This window comes from Pelobates fuscus, chromosome 8, assembly GCF_036172605.1.
Source record: "Pelobates fuscus isolate aPelFus1 chromosome 8, aPelFus1.pri, whole genome shotgun sequence".
Taxonomy (NCBI): Eukaryota; Metazoa; Chordata; class Amphibia; order Anura; family Pelobatidae; genus Pelobates; species Pelobates fuscus.
Genome location: NC_086324.1, coordinates 20,384,065 through 20,400,066, shown reverse-complemented (window position 1 = coordinate 20,400,066; position 16,002 = coordinate 20,384,065). Strand labels below are relative to the sequence as shown.

Below are 16,002 nucleotides of genomic sequence, written 5' to 3'. Positions count from 1 at the left end.
TAATCCATTCCTTTCAACTTCGCGGAGCTAGACCAAAGCTATGCTACTAGAGTACTGAATCCTCTAGAGATATGACATTTGTTCAGAGATTAAGTAGGAACGGAGAACAATATAGTCTATTGATACACTGTAAAACTCCTAAAATAAAAGACATGGGAAAAAGGGTATATATTGACTCACCTAAATTAAATGTCAAAGGCTCATTGCGTGTGTTGATATCAGAGACTGCAGTTCCGCTTGACTCGAGATGTTGACTAGGTGATGGGCCTTCCTCTATAAATGAATGCCAGCCTGCCACTCACCACCGTCATTATCAAGGGGATAATTGGCTAAAATTCTCACGCACAGAATAATTAAACATCTTGAAATAGTCTGTGTGAATTTTCATGGATGGCAGGACCTTGGACGAATATTAACCTGTAAGAGATCGGAAGCAGGTGGGTTGTTATCCAGCTATCAGCTTAGAGAAACATTTGTAACTAGAAGCCTTTCTGTCTTACAAATAGCATCACACACAGCAACATCATAGTGGCCAAACTGTACATTAATTTGTCACAATTAAACTGTGAGCATATTAGTATTCAAAGATGTGTCTTAGTCTGATGATTCTACATGTTAATGCTATAGACAGAAACTTAGAAGACGAACAAATCGTATAACTTAAATATAGCTTACTGCTTTTGTAGCAGACAACAAATGAAGTGGTATTAATAAAAGAATGGAGGGCCAGCATCAAGGGTCTCCAGGCACTATAACCACTTCAATGAAATACAGTGATTATAGAGCTCAGTGAACTTGTGCATGGCAAAATAATTTGGCTCATCTAAATCGAATCGTCAAAAAACGAATATTCGTTTGGGTAGTCTGAAATTCGTTCATGTGGTGTTTTGGCTTCGACAAATTAAATCCATGTGATCATTTCATGAAAAACTATTTGGATGATCCAAAGAGTTGCAAAAATTGGCCGGTCATAGTACTGTTAAATATAAATATTGTGTATATATTTCACCGTAGACTGATAGATGCATTTCCTTGCAGTTTGGTTCACAGATTGTGCTGCCTGGGTCCAAGCATGATTTGTCTACATGCCATTTCAGAATTTGGAATTCGGACTACCCGCCAATCGTCCAAAATGGGGACGATTCACATTTCACTTGAAGTCGAAAGCACAAGATCAAAGTGTTTCCCTTAAGTTGGACTGATTACAAATATAAGAGTTTAGTTTTAATTGGAATGATTACCAAACAACCAAATATATGACCTAATTGGCATGCTTTCTAATATGGAATAATTGTGAACACTACTTATGCAAATTAGTACATGTCTGTTGTAGCCAATAATCTGCATTAGTGGAAATCACGGTAGAGAACTTTGAAGCAGGTTTGTGGGTAGTTCCTTCCAATCTAGAATAACCTCAGGCAACATTATCTGTAAACTGGTTCTAATTAGTAAATTGCTTACAGGTCTGCGCTTTGCCAGTACCTGAAATCATAAAGCATCCGTCACTGCAGTCTTAATTACAAATGTAGATAAGTGGATTTTAATGAACATTATTCCTCGCTGGGGAAGAGCACACTGTAAATTACTCTGAAAATCAAAGAAGCTCCAGAGACAAAGTCATCCAACATTTTAATTAAGCAACAAAGCCGAAAAGGTGTTCTACAGGGCTTGTGAACACTGTGATTGGATACAAATGTTTCACACCTGATTAAAAGCAAGGGGTCTATGTGTATTAATTGCAAACCTGACGGGTTGGGGAGGAAATAAAGCAAAAATCAGCACATATTGCCCATGTTTGAAAGCACAAAAACAAGCACATGCCTTGCATGGATCTGCATCGGAAAGCCTGTGAGAGCCACAGAAAGTCTGGGCTTGCAAAGAGATCTGCAGCTTTTGAAAGTTGTTTATATAGTTACCCCCCTATGTAAAATGCATAATTAAATGCAATGCATATTTTAATTGGGGATGTATCTACTAAACAGGGAGTGTTATATATATCTTTTTTTTTATATTTGCACAGTGAAGTTTCTCTTTAAGGAACACTCGTTTCCTAAAAACAAAAAATAACAAACCTCCTTTATCTGATGAGATTGTGATCTCTCTGCAACTGACACTGTGCCTGACAATGTTTTATTAAATTAGTAACATTGAGATATAAAAAATAATCTTCCACATTTTTCAAAAGAACTTTTTCACACATTTTAGTTGCTGCCCTTATGTTAGATGAGGCTTCCAAGGCTCCAGATTCTAACATTCTGTATGAAACATAAATTTTAATCACAGTAAGTAACAAAATCTGTATAAATCAACTTCAGTATCAGAAATCGGACAGCGAGTGGAGGACTCAAATATATTCCCATCCATATCACTGTCATTTTCAACTGATAAAATGTACTTCCTCTTGGTGCGACTATTAATAATGGCATTCTCTGCCTCCCCCTTGACACGACAGCTCTGTCTGACTCCACCCTTTGCGCATTTTCACAACAAAAACACACAACAAGCAGGCTGCCGATCCCATCAATATGCTCATTTGCCGCATCCAACACTGTGGAAATATGATTGTCAAATATACAAAGAAAATCCCAACATATTAATGAATCATTCTGCCAATATTTATATACTTTACATTTTACAGACAGCTGTCATGCCCCAAACAACTTAAAATGAGCATAAGATTTTATCTATACATTGTGCTAGCAGTTTTTATGGGAAATGTATAGATTAGGAGAAAAACCTATTTAAAAATATTTTTTTCTCCTACCTGTCAATCAATGCCACAGCGCATGTGCTGCGGTTGCTATGGAAACTCCATTGATGGCGCGTCTAGCTTCTGGCAAGGGAGTCCAGGAGCGTTCTAATGCCACCACAGTGTCAGATGTCACTGATAAGACTTGCCCTGGTTGGGGATACATACAAAGCAGGGCAAATCAAGAAGAATTGAGGCCGAGCACAGGCCGAGCAGAGGGCCAGGATATGGGTTTTATGCGTAGAATAACGCCCACAAAGCGAAACTGGAGGGAGGGAAAGAGAGTATACCTTTATGTTTTACAATAAATACACCATGTATGTGTATGATATATGGTCTAGTCAATGTATTTGGAAGCAGTTTACGTTGCGTAATATTTTCCCATTACATGTTCACTTTAATAATACAATGTAACTAATGTGTGCGTGTTTCCATATTGCCTCATGCACGGGTTTATTTATTCTGTTCCACATAGTACTTTGTGTGTATTTCAATTTACACTTGTAAACATATAGGCCGAATGCTTAACGAAATCGAAATATTTTTTTCTCACTCAGTTAGCAATGTTAATAACTAGTAAATCAAACTCTCACAGCTCTTCATATACAAAGCTATAGACTATGTTACAGGTGAAACATGGAGATTAGGATTGTTTGATTCCTTTTTGGAAGATCTGATAGTTAAGTCTGTGGGGTATATTCACTAAAAAACATATTGCTGGGAATTAAAAAAAAAAACAACTGTATTGCAAAAGATATTGATTTGGGGAAAAGTCACATCTTGATTTTTTTACCCTAAAATCTGCAATTCTTTTTCTTTTCCATTCACTGCTATTTGTTTTAAAATGTTACGTTTATAGAAAACCATTTGTTTATAGAAAGATGCGGGAGACTCACAGAGCTGATAGATTATCTTCAACAAGATTTAAGTTGTTTAAGTGTATGCAAAAGCACACATTTCACCACCTGTGTGAAATCAGCAGGCAGGCGGTCAGTGCGGCCACCGCTGAATTTGTCAGTATGTAAACCAAAGCAAATATTAATGTATCAAGTCTGGGCTTAAAGACAGACACCATAACTCTTTAAGATCAGTTTACATCAAAAAATTACATTTAAACAGATTCAAATCGATAGGTACACAAGGTATGGCATGCTGTTTTCCTTTGTTTGTTTGTTTTTTACTGAACTATTGTGTGTTTTTTCTGAAAAATTATCTAAGCAATGAGTTCTATAAGATACTACTGTCAGTGCTCGGATCATGATTTGAATTTGAGCTGGATACTGACAACTGTAATTTTAAGCAGTGACATACTTTTAGGAAACAGAAATCTACACTTCATTAAGTTGTTTAGAGAAGTTTCCCTTGAACCCTCAATATTGATGGATTTTAGGAACTTCTCAAGTTAGCACCTGTAAATAGATCAATGTGCCACTTTTTCATTTAAAAGTGCATAAGTTAAAAAAAATAATTCATACTTTTACTTATTCTCTTTGTCGTATTGTAACAGTAAAAAAAAGTAACAGGTACCATAATTTGCCAGCACCCACTGCCAGTCTGATGTGCTACAAGCCAATGAGAACAGGAGGTAGGCTGTGTTATGAGGGCAGGTCTGATCAAATGCTACTGTGTTCAATTCTACCGAATTCATATTGTCATCATGTTCCATTCTAAGTGACACAATTACCTGACAAAGGTTCTATTCTACAGTGTACATCCAGGAGCCACTATGTTCTATTCTACAGAGTACATCCAGGAGCCACTATGTTCTATTCTACAGAGTACATCCAGGAGCCCCTATGTTCTATTCCACCGAGTACATCCAGGAGTCACTATGTTCTATTCTACAGAGTACATCCAGGAGCCACTAGGTTCTATTCTATCGAGTACATCCAGGAGCCACTATGTTCTATTCTACAGAGTACATCCAGGAGCCGCTATGTTCTATTCTACAGAGTACATCCAGGAGTCACTATATTCTATACTACAGAGTACATCCAGGAGCCACTATGTTCTATTCTACAGAGTACATCCAGGAGTCACTATGTTCTATTCCACCGAGTACATCCAGGAGTCACTATGTTCTATTCTATCGAGTACATCCAGGAGCCACTATGTTCTATTCTACAGAGTACATCCAGGAGTCACTATGTTCTATTCTATCGAGTACATCCAGGAGCCACTATGTTCTATTCTACAGAGCAAATCCAGGAATCAATATGTTCTATTCTACAGAGTACATCCAGGAGCCGCTATGTTCTTTTCTACAGAGTACATCCAGGAGCCGCTATGTTCTATTCTATCGAGTACATCCAGGAGCCACTATGTTCTATTCTACAGAGTACATCCAGGAGTCACTATGTTCTATTCCACCGAGTACATCCAGGAGTCACTATGTTCTATTCTACAGAGTACATCCAGGAGTCACTATGTTCTATTCTATCGAGTACATCCAGGAGCCACTATGTTCTATTCTACAGAGCAAATCCAGGAATCAATATGTTCTATTCTACAGAGTACATCCAGGAGCCGCTATGTTCTTTTCTACAGAGTACATCCAGGAGCCGCTATGTTCTATTCTATCGAGTACATGCAGGAGCCACTATGTTCTATTCCACCGAGTACATCCAGGAGTCACTATGTTCTTTTCTACAGAGTACATCCAGGAGCCGCTATGTTCTATTCTATCGAGTACATCCAGGAGCCACTATGTTCTATTCCACCGAGTACATCCAGGAGTCACTATGTTCTATTCTATCGAGTACATCCAGGAGCCACTATGTTCTATTCTACAGAGTACATCCAGGAGCCACTATGTTCTATTCTACAGAGTACATCCAGGAGTCACTATGTTCTATTCCACCGAGTACATCCAGGAGTCACTATGTTCTATTCTATCGAGTACATCCAGGAGCCACTATGTTCTATTCTACAGAGTACATCCAGGAGCCACTATGTTCTATTCTACAGAGTACATGCAGGAGCCCCTATGTTCTATTCCACCGAGTACATCCAGGAGTCACTATGTTCTATTCTACAGAGTACATCCAGGAGCCACTAGGTTCTATTCTATCGAGTACATCCAGGAGCCACTATGTTCTATTCTACAGAGTACATCCAGGAGACACTATGTTCTATTCCACCGAGTACATCCAGGAGTCACTATGTTCTATTCTACAGAGTACATCCAGGAGCCACTAGGTTCTATTCTATCGAGTACATCCAGGAGTCACTATGTTCTATTCTACAGAGTACATCCAGGAGCCGCTATGTTCTATTCTACAGAGTACATCCAGGAGTCACTATGTTCTATTCTACAGAGTACATCCAGGAGTCACTATGTTCTATTCTACAGACTACATCCAGGAGTCACTATATTCTATTCTACAGAGTACATCCAGGAGCCGCTATGTTCTTTTCTACAGAGTACATCCATACATCCAGGAGTCCCTATGTTCTATACTACAGAGTACATCCAGGAGCCGCTATGTTCTATTCTATCGAGTACATCCAGGAGCCACTATGTTCTATTCTACAGAGCAAATCCAGGAATCAATATGTTCTATTCTACAGAGTACATCCAGGAGCCGCTATGTTCTTTTCTACAGAGTACATCCAGGAGCCGCTATGTTCTTTTCTACAGAGTACATCCATACATCCAGGAGTCCCTATGTTCTATACTACAGAGTACATCCAGGAGCCGCTATGTTCTTTTCTACAGAGTACATCCAGGAGCCACTATGTTCTATTCTACAGAGCAAATCCAGGAATCAATATGTTCTATTCTACAGAGTACATCCAGGAGCCGCTATGTTCTTTTCTACAGAGTACATCCAGGAGCCGCTATGTTCTATTCCACCGAGTACATCCAGGAGTCACTATGTTCTATTCTATCGAGTACATCCAGGAGCCACTATGTTCTATTCTACAGAGTACATCCAGGAGTCACTATGTTCTATTCTACAGAGTACATCCAGGAGTCACTATGTTCTATTCTATCGAGTACATCCAGGAGCCGCTATGTTCTTTTCTACAGAGTACATCCAGGAGCCGCTATGTTCTATTCTATCGAGTACATCCAGGAGCCACTATGTTCTATTCCACCGAGTACATCCAGGAGTCACTATGTTCTATTCTATCGAGTACATCCAGGAGCCACTATGTTCTATTCTACAGAGTACATCCAGGAGTCACTATGTTCTATTCCACCGAGTACATCCAGGAGTCACTATGTTCTATTCTATCGAGTACATCCAGGAGCCACTATGTTCTATTCTACAGAGCAAATCCAGGAATCAATATGTTCTATTCTACAGAGTACATCCAGGAGCCGCTATGTTCTTTTCTACAGAGTACATCCAGGAGCCGCTATGTTCTTTTCTACAGAGTACATCCATACATCCAGGAGTCCCTATGTTCTATACTACAGAGTACATCCAGGAGCCGCTATGTTCTTTTCTACAGAGTACATCCAGGAGCCGCTATGTTCTTTTCTACAGAGTTCATCCAGGAGAAACTATGTTCTATTCCACCGAGTACATCCAGGAACCACTATGTTCTATTCCACCTAGTACATCCAGGAGCCACCATGTTCTATTCCACCTAGTACATCCAGGAGCCACCATGTTCTATTCCACCTAGTACATCCAGGAGTCACTATGTTCTATTCTATCGAGTACATCCAGGAGCCACTATGTTCTATTCTACAGAGTACATCCAGGAGTCACTATGTTTTATTCCACCGAGTACATCCAGGAGTTACTATGTTCTATACTATTGAGTACATTCAGGAATCATTATGTTCTATTCTACAGACTACATCTAGGAGTCACTATGTTATATTCTACAGACTACATCTAGGAGTCACTATGTTATATCCCACCGAGTACATCCAGGAGTCATTGTGTTCTACTCTACAGAGTACATCCAAGAGTCACTATGTTCTATTCTACAGACTACATCCAGGAGCCTCTATGTTCTTTTCTACAGGACACAACTGACCACCATTCACACAGCTGAATTTACAAAGAGTATCCAAAGTGAATTTAAAATGTTAGACCACAATAGCAGAACTAGAAAAGGTATGTTTTAGCAATTTTTGGCCGTAATTCAAAATTCACTTTGTATTTCTGGTAGTTCACATTTTAGCGAATAAGCCTGACTGTGCTCATGATATACGGGAAAGCAGGAGCAGGAGTTTAATTGAAAAGTTTGCTTCACATTAACATATTCAATCTGTTAATTAAAATCCTGCAGATTTCCAAACTGGAATAGAATTATGCAGTATTTGCAACAAGAGACGCAAACGCTAAAAAAAAGGCTGAGTTGTGCAGCTGTAAAGCACCCCCTAATAGTTCAAAAACTCCTTTAATATGATTAGTTCAGGAATTACAAAGTATAGAAAGCCTCTACAAGTAAATTTAATGAGACAAAATCTCAAATGTGACAGGTGCACTCTAATGACTAGCATTGCAAAACTTGCTTAACACCATAATTCTGATTACATATATAGTCAATTATAGATCCTGTTTAATTGAAAATAAAAAAACACATTTCTACAGTTTTAGCATATATGCAGTATTTTCTTTATAAAGTTACATCTCCTACACACAGGAGTTAATTTAAAAGGTTTTCCAGTCCCTTCTAAAGCTCTCAATTCCAACATTATAATTTTAAAATCAAATCAAATTCCATTCTTTGTTTGATTACACAAAGGAATAGGAAGATTAGCTCAAGCCTTTATCAGCGTATGTTTGAAGAATAATACGTTTGGTTGGAGTAATAATACCATGACTATAAAAGTTAGTTCAAATTTACAGTACAAATGAAAAAAATACACAAAAAAATACTCAAAGCCTTCCTTATTTCTCATCATGAGTTTTTACCAAAGACAGACATTTAGTATATGTAAAAGACTTACAATTAAACATAGTACACGCAAAAAAACAGGAAATACACGAATATTAAAGAGTAAATTATTAACTTATTATTTTATCTATTTGTTATGAAATTATTGCCTTAAATAAAAACTCATCTGGAACCAGAAGAGTATATATTGGGATGATACTGTAGCCTTGGAATGGTCTATTGGACTTTAATGACAATGGCTGGATTTGGCTAAAGAAATTTGGAAAAAGCTAGAAAGTGTATTTAACTTGTTTTAAATGTGAAGAATGTCTAGTAGAGATGATAAAATTTAAAATTTCTGGCAAATCGAAAAACATGCAATAAATGGTAACACACCTGTAATGAAGGCTTCACCTAAAAAATCATTGTACTAAAAGCAAGATATTCAATTTCTGCTAATTTTAAAGTAAATAAAACATACTATCTGAGGTAGTCCTCATTTACCAGTTGACAATTATTTTAAAACTGTAATAAATGTTGTTTTCTAAGGTGAGATTTCAATTTTAAATACACACAGGCTTGTTCACTTAACTGCGGACCTATAATCCCCTTTTCAACTTCCCCCCTCCCCCCCCCCCTTCGCCAATAACAAACTAGAGATATACCTTGTGTGGATAAGGCAACAGCCATAGCTTTATTACTATTCAATATGCCAGTGTTTAACAATCAGCTGGCTGTTGAGTTGATCACTCAACAGACAGTTCCTTTAACCTTCTCTTTATGAATCCTCAGCAATCTGCACTTTCCATCAGCCCTCTGCAGACTACAGTCTCCCCAACTCCTAATTCGACAGCACTGGCCAGGAATCCGGCACCTACCCATGTGAATCCCTGCATACAGCACAGTCTCTATACCTGCTTGCAACAGTTACTTGAATATGTCTAAACCAGTTGGGTTCTGATTAACTCCATCTACTCTAATTGAATATACATGGTTGCCCTCCAGATCCATATTTCTCACCTCTAATATTCTGAATGAATCGAGACATAGACATATTCAATTTCCTCTAACCTCTTTCCATCACCTTACCCCCACTGAAGATAACCAAATAGGACGGGGGACCACTTCGACTATATAAGTGTAAGATTGCTAAACTGCAAATACCATATCATGTTTCATGGTATTTATAATGTCAATCATCCTCCAAGGAGCTACAGACATTCAGGGTAAACCTAATCCAAGCCTAGCCCTTGTAATCTTCTCAAATTCAACTTATGACCTCACAGAGAACCACAAGTAACGACCATAAGATTTGGCCTCCACGCTTCTCACAGTCCAATAGACTTACGATAGACCCAAGACCCAAAAATCCCAGAGAACAGGACCTATTAATAGAAACAAGGAGGGGGAGGGGGGTACAAACATGCCCAAATGAGGGCTCACGTACAACCAATAGCCAGTGACCTAATCACTTGAGCGTCTCTGCTGAAAGACCTATCAAGCTGGCTTGCATTGCTGCTCAAATGCGAAAAGAATGGGTGGAATACTGGAAGAAATCTCTAGCCACCTAATACCCAGCTACAAAATCCTAGAAAATTGAAAACAGCTTAGAGGGCAACCATTCCTTTGAATTCAAAAGGAACCATTCTTTCCCACCCTAACCTGCAAAAATTGAGCTTTAATGGTGCTGCCATTTGTAAACCCAATACAATTTTAGCTTTGCTTTATTGACATTTATTCTTTTAAATTCAACATATTTATTGTTTATAAAGTTAAAAACATTAAAACTAATGCAGAAATGATCGGGGCTCCGTCATTAATTCAAACCTTTCAATGAATATGTGCGTGCAGAATTGCTGGGAATTGCAAAAAAAAAAAAAAAATTGATGGATAATACTTTGCAATTGCTCATCACAAGTAACACCTCAGGTGTAAAGTCTGATTGTGCTTCATTAAGCTTTTATAGCTACCACATTTATGGTGTGAAGACAAAAAAAAATACAATGAAAGATGCCAGGTTGTGATAAATGTGATAAGAGCTGCTAATCATATATATATTTTTACTTTCCAAGTGAAAACGTCACTTTTAACAGCTACCTTTCAGTTGAGATCTTACTGCCTGAGAGAGTGTCTCCTCATCAATCTCAGGCAGCACAGGAAATCTGTATTTCACATGGCATTGCAGGTTGGTATTAGATTTGTTGAGAGAACATTTGGCTCAGCCAAAACATTGTTTCCTGAAAACAGATATAAAACATGTAAAGTTTGACCAAAGGCCGGTTATACTTAGAGAAATTGCGGTACCAGAAGCCTGGGTTGGTAACCAAATCAAATTAACCAAAAGGGCAAGTAAATGGGTTAAATGAGCTTACTGCCAAATATATACATAATAGAAAATAAGCAGTAATAAAATCTATAATTGTATATTATATACTTATGTAATACATTAATATAAATATAGATTTTATTTTACTCCTTCTCCTTTCTTCCCCTCTATTGATCATTTCTCAGTTGATCTGTGAATAAAATCAACATTTTGTGACTGTCCCCAATAATCTTTTTTTTAATCAATCACCTTTTTTTTTTGGGCACCACTGGTTGAATTCGGAATCATTAATGAAACGAACGTGCTTGGCAATTCCTTGTTCCAGTTGGTTTGTCATTGGGTAATTTTCAGCTCAGAGCTCAGAAATCACCCACATTCTGAAGAATTGAAGATTAGACCGAAATCGAATCTTCAAGTCTAGTTAGTCAAACTTCCTGTAAACACACCATGACGTGTGCCACTGCCTAGAGCAGGGATAGGCAACCTTCGGCACTCCGGATGTTGTGGACTACAACTCCCTTGATGCTTTATTATAGCTGTAAGAGCATTATGGTACATGTATTCCAAAACATCTGAAGTACGGAAGGTTGCCTACCCCCGGTTTAGAGCTTTGGGTTGTTTGTACAAGATAAACACTACATACAAATTGATTAGATGTTCCCAACCTCACGTCTAATAACACTAAACTAATACTTTTGGGTTTGTTTGTTTTTTATGTTCTCTAAAGTACAATTCTAAAATTGGATTTGAACAACAAAGATACTTCATTTTGTATAACTGAAACTTTTGAACATTGATTAACTTATGAAGTTCTCGGATTTCAGTGGATCTCTTTCTCTCTGCAAAGAAAAGCATTGAACTGTACCTGTTTGTATTGCTGTTACAGGGCATAATCTGCAGCATCTCTTAGATGATACCTGGCAATTGGTTTAAAGAGTTTCCGTTTTACTCATAGTAATGAGCATTGTTACACAAAAATACAATGTACTATTGGGCGTATTTCGGCATTACCACCAGAAAAAAGAGCCAACCATGTACAGTCATCACCTGAAAGACTTATTTTGTTATGTCTTTGACACACTCACAAGAATGTTGATTTTTTTCTGTTTGCAACACTAACAGAAATGACCCTCATTTTTTCAGGATCGTGCTGACTTGGAACTTATGTCCGTCAAAAACACGCGTTGAAAGTCGTGATATACTCACTACAGTCCTACTGTGAATTGTGCTATTAAAGTTATTTCTTACTTGCAAGTGTAACTAATTTTATGACTTACTCTGATGTGAATAACCACCAGCAAAGAGTTTTTAGGTCATCAACACACCTTTTGACACATAATAAACTTGAAAACCACTGACTATTTGCTTACTTAGGATAGTGATAAAAAGTTCAAAACACAAACACAAAATAGGAGTTAAGACAAGTTTACGCCTTATGAAACATTCATTCTATGAAAAACTATATTAAATTACAATGTGCCCAAAGGTAAAATGGGATTTAATGGTTTGTCAACGTAGCGTCAATTTCGTTATATTTATAAAACAGTCATGGTAATGGAAAAAGGCATCTGAATATATATGTATGATAATAATCGATGTGGATCTATCTAGGGCTGTACCGTTCCTGTGGATCTCCCTTCCCTTCTCCATTAGACGCTCACTCAGTCTCCATTCCTTCAAAAAATCATTAAAAACTCACTTTTTCACAAAAGCATAGCAATTAAAATGGTAATGGCTATGAAAAACCCCACACTAAGTCTTCATCAGGGCCGGACTGGCCCACCGGGATACCGGGAAATTTCCCGGTGGGCCGCAACACCTGGGGCTGGGCTGACATCCTTAATCAGTGATCAGGCTCCTGTAATCCCAGCCGGCTATCTGTGAGCTGTGCGGCCCCATGGGAGCAGGGGGAGCCAGTGTGTGTGTGACTGTCTACCTGTGTGTGTGTGTGTGTGTGTGTGTGGCTGTCTGTGTGTGTCTGTCTGTGTGTGTGTGGATGTCTGCCTCTGTGTGTGTGGATGTCTGCCTCTGTGACTGTCTGCCTCTCTGTGTGTGGATATCTTTGTGTGTGTGCATCTGCTATTCAGTGAGCCAGCTTGTGTGTGTGTGTGTGTGTGTGTGTGTGTGTGTGTGTGTGCGTGCGCGCATCTGCTAGTGAGTGAGCCAGCTTCTGTGTGTGTGTGCATCTGCTAGTGAGGGAGGTTCTGTGTATGTGCGCCTGCTAGTGAGTTTGTGTGTGTGTGTGTATGTGTGTGCCTGCTAGTGAGTGAGCTTGTCTGTAGGGATCATATGTGTGTGTGTGCGTGTTAGTGAGCTTGTCTGTAGGGAGCATAGGTGTGTCTGAGCCTGTCTGTGGTGAACATGTGTGTACAGTGAGCTTGTCTGTAGTAAGCATGTGTGTGATCGTGAGCTTGTCTGTAGTGACCATATGTGTGTCAGTGAGCTTGTCTGTAGTGAATCTGTGTGTGTGCCAGTAACTTTGTGTGTGTGTGTCATTGAGATGGTCTGTCAATGAGCCTATTTGTGTGCATCAGTAAGATTGTCTGTATGTGAGTATGCTTTACTGTATAATTTAATTACCCTGAAAGGACTAATATTTTGAAGTAGAAGAAGAAGAAATGTATCAATAATATATATATATATATATATATATATATATAGATTGTGAAAGAAACGGCAGCACTCACAGTCTTCACTTAAAATTTTATTTTATTTGGAAGATTAAAACATGGATCAACGTTTCAGTCCCTAAGTGGGACTTTCTTCAGGATCAATATCATATAAAAAAAAGTCCCTCTTAGGGACTGAAACGTTGATCTATGTTTTAATCTTCCAAATAAAATAAAATTTTAAGTGAAGACCGTGAGTGCTGCCATTTCTTTCACAATCTGTATACCAAAGTCCCAGGCTTAAAGGGACACTATAGTCACCCAGACCACTTCAGCTCAATGAAGTGGTCTGGGTGACAGGTCCCTCACGTTTTAACCCTACACAGTTTCTTTGAAAGATATATAGCACAATGACTTATGGGGCTGGCATAGATTTTTTTCCAGGGCTGCTTCATATCCCCAGTTCGGCCCTGGTCTTCAACTGAATTTTATTCAACCAATCTACTTCCCTAATACTTCCTTTACATTTGTGTCACTCTACCCCACTCCCTCAAGCATGTAAGCTCATTGAGCAGGGCCCTCAACCCCTCTGTTTCTGTGTGTCAAACGTGTCTAGTTACAATTACATGCTTGTTAGTCCCCCCATTGTAAAGAGCTACGGAATTTATATAAATATAAAAATAATAATACTCAATGTTTCTATCTATGAATGTATATGGCGCATTACTACAGAAAAACCACATGAGCCTCCGAACAGTAGGGAAGTCATAACGATAGATTACATTTAGACAAGATCATCATATAAATCAACCACATGAGCCAATATGATCTGTACCCACTGAAACCTCTGCTGCCTTATTGTGTGTGTGTGTGTGTTTGGGCACCATGTAAAATTCTCTCAAAATATAGCCATGTTCATGGAACTTTAAAAATAAAAAGGTGAAACGAGTGTTAATAACTGATAAAAAGAACGATTTGCAGTTTATAATCGAGATCCAATGCCGACCGAGAATGACGACAGCTGTATTGTAGCATAGCCAGTTTGATGGAGGTTACCTTGCAGTGATTATCATTAAAACTTGTGTACAACAGACGTATCCCACCGAGATCAATTTTTCCTTTCAGATAAAGAAAGCAGGAGATTTTTCTTAGATATTTTAGTAGTAATAACTAAGACATGGAAAGCTTAGTTTGGCCACAGCAAGCCACGAGCTGCAATCACTCATAACTCATTATAAGACGGCATGATGTATGCAAGCAGAATCAAAAATCAGCTTGGGTATTCGACATCACATCTACCATGGGAGAAACTGTTTGAAATAAGTTTCTTTGAAAGATTAACAATAACGTTCATGGTTTGGCAACTGTTCTCATCGTTTTTGAATGACACTGTGCTATGGAATACATTGATCCAATCTAAATATGCCAAACCAAATAATGATCTACTTCTTGTGAGTCTAGCGCGGAGAAACAGCTGCTGCAATGATGTACATTGAACACATAGAACATTTTTTTTGCAATCATAATATGAGAGCGACAATCAACAATGAGCTGTTTTTTGTGTGTTTTCTCCAATAATTTAAATTTGAGCAAAATTAATATTTTATAGAAGGATTAATTGTAGGCAAATTCTATACGGTACATTGGCAAAAAATAAGAAAGTAATCTGACTTACCATTAAAGCTTAAACTCTTTTTTTTCAGCTGTTTCCAAATTGATTGTTTCCAAAACAATCTTTGTTTCTAATTGTTTCATGCTTTCACTGAACATTCTTCAGGTGTTTCATGATATTTACACACACCTGAAGAATCTTGTACATTTACAGAAAGTTCAACTGAGCATTTTGTATTAGTTGATATGTTCAGTAGGTGATGATATTTGGGCTAATCGCATGGGGAGAATAATTCATTTCCTTGCTTAAAATCAGGCTGGTGTGAACTTTCCTTCTTAAAAAATCACCTGGATTTTTTTTATATTGCTTATTTATATGTTTATATTTATACTTTAAAGGTATATTTTTTTACCTAATCACTTTATTTTTCAGAAATCTCAGTAAGTGGGGTTATTAACCATCAACGTCACATGCATTTGAGTCCATGCATCAAAAATTGTAAAGACCCGGATTGTTTATAGAATATTCGCTGTTACAATGTTAACTTGTGTAATAAGCATGAATTATTAGCCCCCTGCTATAAAGTGTACATTAATACTAGGGCTTCTCAGTACCTTGGAATTAAAATATTTTTTGCCACTAACGAGCTCCATTAAAAATCACAAATAATGACTCCCTACTACCCCAAAGACTTGTGCAAAAATACATTTAGACTAATTAATCTTAATAAAATGCCTTTTAATCCATAAACAGAAATTAATCCATCTGGGATTTATCCCCAGTGTCTTGTTCAATGAATAAGACTCCACAGGTAATTTTCGGAATAATCGATCCATCCAGATATGGATTAAAAGGCATTTGT

The 16,002-nt window shown here is 37.9% G+C and overlaps 1 protein-coding gene across 1 annotated transcript in view; it reads right to left on the bottom strand.

The window, feature by feature from the left end:
• THSD7B (thrombospondin type 1 domain containing 7B) overlaps positions 1-16,002 on the bottom strand; it is a 366,207-nt gene that overhangs the window by 308,169 nt on the left and 42,036 nt on the right. The window contains exon 2 of the mRNA XM_063429372.1: positions 181-417. The gene's annotated coding sequence lies outside the window, so the exon portion shown is untranslated. The remainder of the gene's footprint in view (positions 1-180; positions 418-16,002) is intronic.